Source organism: Nilaparvata lugens, chromosome 3, assembly GCF_014356525.2.
Source record: "Nilaparvata lugens isolate BPH chromosome 3, ASM1435652v1, whole genome shotgun sequence".
Classification (NCBI taxonomy): domain Eukaryota; kingdom Metazoa; phylum Arthropoda; class Insecta; order Hemiptera; family Delphacidae; genus Nilaparvata; species Nilaparvata lugens.
Genome location: NC_052506.1, coordinates 58,215,206 through 58,221,205, shown reverse-complemented (window position 1 = coordinate 58,221,205; position 6,000 = coordinate 58,215,206). Strand labels below are relative to the sequence as shown.

Below are 6,000 nucleotides of genomic sequence, written 5' to 3'. Positions count from 1 at the left end.
GGTCAAGAAGACATACTCAATGTTTAATCTATTTGCAGAAAAACATGAGAAAAGACTTCATCAACATGTGAACGTGGAAGCAATCCAGCTGCTCAACGTGCATGGAGTAAGAAGACTGCAACGCAGAAAGCCACACGAATTAGTTTAGTGCTAAAGTGTTCAATTGGAAGTGCAAAGGCAGAATACTGTATCCTATTATGCTAAAAATAATATTTATTTAATCCTTGACCAATATAGAAGGCTTAACCAATGGGTTTTACCTTCACAAACAATATTCTTATCAATTTATGTCAAAATAGAATAGCTTATTAGTCTTTAACTAGGTGCTATAAAAATCAAGAAAAAAAAAGTTTAATCTATACATTTTGGGAACCTGCTAACTTGCTGCATTTAAATTTGGGCCTCGGTCATTCTATGAAACTAAATTTTGAGCTTAATAAGAGAAACAACAAAAGTTCGGCACTCACCATTTTAACAATATTCAAACTTGGACTCTTCAGAAACACTCCCATACGCTTTAATAAAACTCACTATACTTGAACCCACACGCACAAATAATTTCCTGATTCTACTCCTACCAACTCAATAAAATTTTGTTTCCTATTCAACAAGATAAGAATTACTGATAACTGAAAACTTAACAATTTGTCCCTCTGAATGGGAAATGGGCCCATTCAGAGGACCGAGGCTCGCACACCGTTACATGTTTTCCCAGGTACGTCTCAATTCCAACTGTGGCCTTTTCACTGAAAATTATTCCCCCTCCACGAGCGTTGAGCATAACTTCCAGTGGGAAAGCCAAAGCTGCAAAAAGGTCAATGCTCGTACAATTTTCAAATACAGTGGCTTTTTCGACATGAAATTGAAACTGCACTTGGAAAATGCACGAAAATTGCTTTAATTTTGACAACTGACCAACAAGTTAGCAAATTCACACAAGACAGAGTCAATTCTCACACTAAAAACGCAGGGTTCAACAAACAGTAAAATCAAAGTTCATTCCAGTTCAAAAACCTGAAAAATAAAATAAGATACACAAAAACAACTACAATAATACCCACTCAATATCACACTATTACACTAGAAACTCTAAATTCACTTAATAGTTACAAACTGTGCAGATCTATAAATTAAAAAAATTAACTCCATCACCATCTGGATAACGATTTACACCACATCCAGTAGAACTCACTCCCGAGAATAATACTATCATTTTGAAGCTGTTGAGTGCAAATAAACCGAGACGCTGAGCGAGAATAAATTAAGGTGGCTGTGAGACGAGGAGAGAGTTGCTTCTCAGCAATACAAGAGGATGGAGCGAGAGAGTAAACAGCGTCTTGTGAGAATGTCTTTGGCCGGTAGAGGCAGACGAAGGATATCCACTTGCGAGGAGGATTGTTGAGAGTAACTGAATGTATCCGAGGGCTTAGGACCGTGAACAATGAGATGAGTCGCAGCCTAAGGACTTAATAAGGATGAACGCTATCAGTGCCAAAGCATATGTTGCGTCTGCCTGCCTAATCCGCCAACCAACTCGTCGCCAAGCAACGCATCGCATCACAGTGTCGCATCGCATCCTTATTGTTTCACTCGCTTCTTATTGCCAGTCTGTTTACATGTTTCGGTCTATCACGACTTACTCTCAGCACAGTGCGAAGGAAACCATATCACTAGCAATAATTACTACTTTTTACTACAATAGTTCACCACGTCAATTTGTAGATATACAAGCGGAGCAACAAATGTTCATTTTTTACAAAAAATTCCACAAATATTTTTCCAGCAATACTCATTCTTAGGTTGCACAAAAGCCGGTTGAATTTTAAACGTGAATAAACTTCACGAGAACCAATCAGAGAAGTTTGTTTTGAAAATACGGCTTCTCTGATTGGTTTTCGTGAAATTAATCACGATTAAATTTAATCGGATTTTGTGCAACCGGCACATAATCTCAAATCTCCTTCATAAACTCTATCTTAGTTACTTCAAAGGATACCATGTTGTAAGAACTGATTCATTATTTGTTTGCAGTAGGGAATACATGAGAACCAAGTACCTAGAATCAAGTTATGATAATAATCATGTTTTATTTGGATGGAAGGAAACACAATAACCATTTTGAATTGTTTTAAAATTCATATTTGCTCAAAACTGGCGCAAATATGTAACAGAGAAGAAGGTAAAAGCGGTACTCAACAATAACGGTCAGTGGCGTGCACTCGCTCTCAATTGAAAAGCCCTCGGTTTACCCTTGTTTCAAGAATGGAAAGCAAATAGTAACAGTGACTGAGAAGCCGAGAATTTGCGAGTAACGAAAAGTCTCCAGTAATCAACCTCTACTTGGTGGTCCATTGTGCACATTGTTCTGCTATTCCAAATAAAGCCAGAACATACTGGACCTTGCCGTCATCTCACCACTCTTCTATTCTGTTCAGACCACCTGAAAAAGACAAAGTGAGAGAATAAAGTAGAGTGCTAGTGGAAAGAATAGAAAATGCTTCAATATTAGGATTTGTTCAATAAGTTCACGTACTACAGTTGTCATTGGCAAATAGATTGTGCATCAGATTGGAAAACAAATTCATTTCATTGATATATGTGCACAATAAAAACATTTTTGTACAGTGATAGACATCGGCTCTATCCAACATGGATTATATTATAAAGTTGAGATGAGTAGTTAGACGTTTTCCAAAGACAGAGAGCATAACACACTTCCTTATAATGTGAGTTGATTTCAGCACTAATGAACAATCTATAATTTCTACATAGATATGAGTAACAAATACGCAGCGTTTCTGGCTGGCATAATGTGCCAAGCAAGTATTCGTTTTGCGATTCAACTTTTTTGAAAGGTATATTATTTTGTAGAAGAGAGTTGAAGATGAAGACTACTGAGCATTTCTTTAATATTCGGTGCAGCAAAGATCCTCAACAGTATGTCTCAATTGATTCAATTTGTGCTGTGTGCTTTGAAAAACAGAAGGCAACCCACCTGAAGATTCACTCACTGTGTGTTTTCCATGAAGTGGTTCAGTAGTGGTACTACTGTTTAGTGTGTGAGTGTGATGGTCGAGAGGCGGGAGGCACGAACCAATGACTCGTGCTTATGGGCAATTTTCCAGAATTGCGCTTTTCCCGGTATCGACGCAACTTTTCTGATTCCGAAATTCTTGTTCTATTTTCACGCTACATAGTCAGTCTCATTTCTCCGGTAACCTTTTCCACGATACAAAGAAGAATCAGGAAATGGAAAATTTTCTGCATGACTTCAAAGTGGTCTGAAGTGATACTGTTAGTCTGTAATGCATACGTGCAAAGAATCCGTGCTTTACAATTTTCTGACACAAGAAATTAAATTTATTAATGCTCGAATTGATGCTTGATTTATATAATGCTCGAATCGAATTCATCTGAAGTTTCAGAAAAATTAACATTTTTTAGTATTTGAGACATAATTAATGAGAATAATTAGTATCAAAATGTCATTAAGACGCTCCAAATCATATTCAAGAGTTCCTAACTGATAGATAAATATTGTTTATTTCATAATGTCTGTAGTATTTAATACACGTGGTTGGATTGCTGGCTGTGACATGCTTATTCATATGACATTCTTTAGGCTATTTTGGATTATTCTGACGATATATGTTAAGTTTTTGTGATATCTTTTTATAGATTTTGTATATTGTTTTACAATTTATTGTAAATATTGTCTTTTGACTTTTTAAATTATTGTAAATATTGACTTGGCCTGTACTTTCTTGTATTGTTTATGGCTTAGTAAATATCTTATCTTATCTTATCTTATCTTACATCTCAACCTCCCCAGCGAAAGCAATGAAATATTTGTTTATAAGAATATCATTTTTCAGGATCATCGTGAGAGAAGCTCTATCAGTGCAAATATTTTTTCCACTTCAATTCAATTAAATTCAATTTATTTCACAAAAACAGTACAAAGATGTGACAATCAGAGAAAAAAACAATAATTATTATTCTAAATATCTATATCATCTATCTGTAAAATACGGCTAGAGGTGAAGAACTACTGGCATAAGTGAAACACTTGTTCGCCAGTAGGAGTAGAGACTTAACTGTTTCTAAATCTTAAGCTAATAATTTAAAATGGAATCTTTCTATTCAAACAATGGTAAGTATATTTAAAATAAATGCTATTAATTGTGAATTAATCCCGACAATGATTTTAAAGCTGGAAAAATTTTGAACTCATAAAATATTAAGATGGAAATAATAGTTGTGAAGTATCCAGTTTTTAATATTTATTGGTACAAACTTAATAGGTATACCGATGAGCTCGTTCGGGATGCAGTTAACAATCTTTGGAGCGATGTATACCAGCTGCTTACGAATAACCGTTATATTCGAATCATAAGTTACATATCTATGAAGATTCTATAAGTTACATTGATTCTTGAAATTGAGCTTCTATGTTTATTGAAATATTTAAATATGCTAAGCACATAGAGTTGACGGATTGACATGACTCTCAATTCACTGAATGCAATTTTTGAAGGGAACAATATGGGTTCATTCAATATAGTTTTTATGATCATGTTCTGTATAATGAATAGTGGTAACAAAAGAGTGTCATAAGTACCTCCCCAAACCGCCAAGCCATAATTTAATAGAGATTGTACAATTGCAAAATAAAGCATTCTCAACTTTGATAAATCAAGTATCGACCTCAACTTATGAAAATTATAGGAGTCAAACCTTAGTTTATGGCATAGGTATTCAATTTGCCTTTTCCACTTGAATCCCTCCTCGATTATCAAACCCAAATATTTTATTTGACTAGTCCTTTCAATCTCAGGACATCTACAGGGAGCATCGTCTAATAAATTACAATTTAAATGCAATTTAAGTGTACAATTTGTCTCTTCATGTCCAGAGATATTTCTTGAAAAGGCGATATATTTTGTTTTTTTTTAATATTTAAGCTTAGGGAGTTAACATCTAACCATTTCTTCAGAGTGGAGATGCCTCTAGAGGCGGCTCCATAGACTCTCTGCCAGGTGCTCTCTCCAAACAACCGCACAGTATCGTCAGCAAATGAGAATACCACACCTCCATTCAGGTCTAATCTGAGTATCTCATTTACATAAAGCAGGAATAAGATTGGTGATAAGTCTGTTCCCTGAGGGAGACCGTAACCGGAGAGAGGCAGATCACAGTCATCGAGTGTAAGAATTTGTGATGCAAGGTAGCTCTGGAACAATCTCAGAGTTGTACCTCTGATTCCTGCTCGATCCAGTTTATTTAGTAGTTGGTTGTGAGCCACAGTATCGAAAGCCTTGGCTAGATCAAGGAAAACTGCAAGAGTTTTTTTTCCCTTATTTAACAAATCAGCCACAGAATTTGAGAAATGGATTAGAGCATCATCAGTACATTTATTTTTTTGAAATCCAAATTGGTGGTCTTCTATTATCCCATGTAAGTCAAAGAATTCAATAATTTGGAATTTTATCACTTTCTCCATTATTTTCGTTAATGAACTAAGCAAACTGATTGGTCTATAGTTCTCAGTGAGATTTCTATCACCTGATTTGAATAGAGGTTTGATTTTGGCGACCTTGAACAATTGTGGAAAAACTCCTTCGCGAAAACATTTATTTATAATTGATGTGAAAGGATAGGCAATGAATACCTGGACATGTATTATTTTTCAGACTGAGTATGGCATTTTTTATTTGAATTTCATTTACCGGTTGCAAGACAAAAGAGTCAATCTCGAGTTATTTTTCTTATATTTTAATTCATAAGCGGATTGGCTGGTATATTTAGGTATCCTATCAGCATAAGTTTTACCAACATTCACAAAGTATTTATTTAATTCCTAGCTCGCTCCTTTTCATCTTGATATGCTCTTTCTATTTCAACTTGGCGTCAAGAGTCATTCCAAGGTATTTTGCTGTGTTGCTGTGTGGTACTACATTCCCATTCAGATTTATTCGAATCGGGTCATTGATAATTTTG

At 35.2% G+C, this 6,000-nt stretch overlaps 1 long non-coding RNA gene across 2 annotated transcripts in view; it reads right to left on the bottom strand.

Annotated features, from left to right (window-relative positions):
* Positions 1 to 1,005: 1,005 nt before the first annotated feature.
* Positions 1,006 to 6,000, bottom strand: part of LOC120350508 — a 67,248-nt gene continuing 62,253 nt past the window's right edge. The window contains exons 2-3 of one of the 2 annotated variants that reach the window (XR_005570817.1): positions 2,996 to 3,219; positions 1,006 to 2,440 (exon numbers count right to left, since the gene is read on the bottom strand). This is a non-coding gene — a long non-coding RNA (uncharacterized LOC120350508). The remainder of the gene's footprint in view (positions 2,441 to 2,995; positions 3,220 to 6,000) is intronic. The other variant, XR_005570818.1, reaches the window with a different exon arrangement.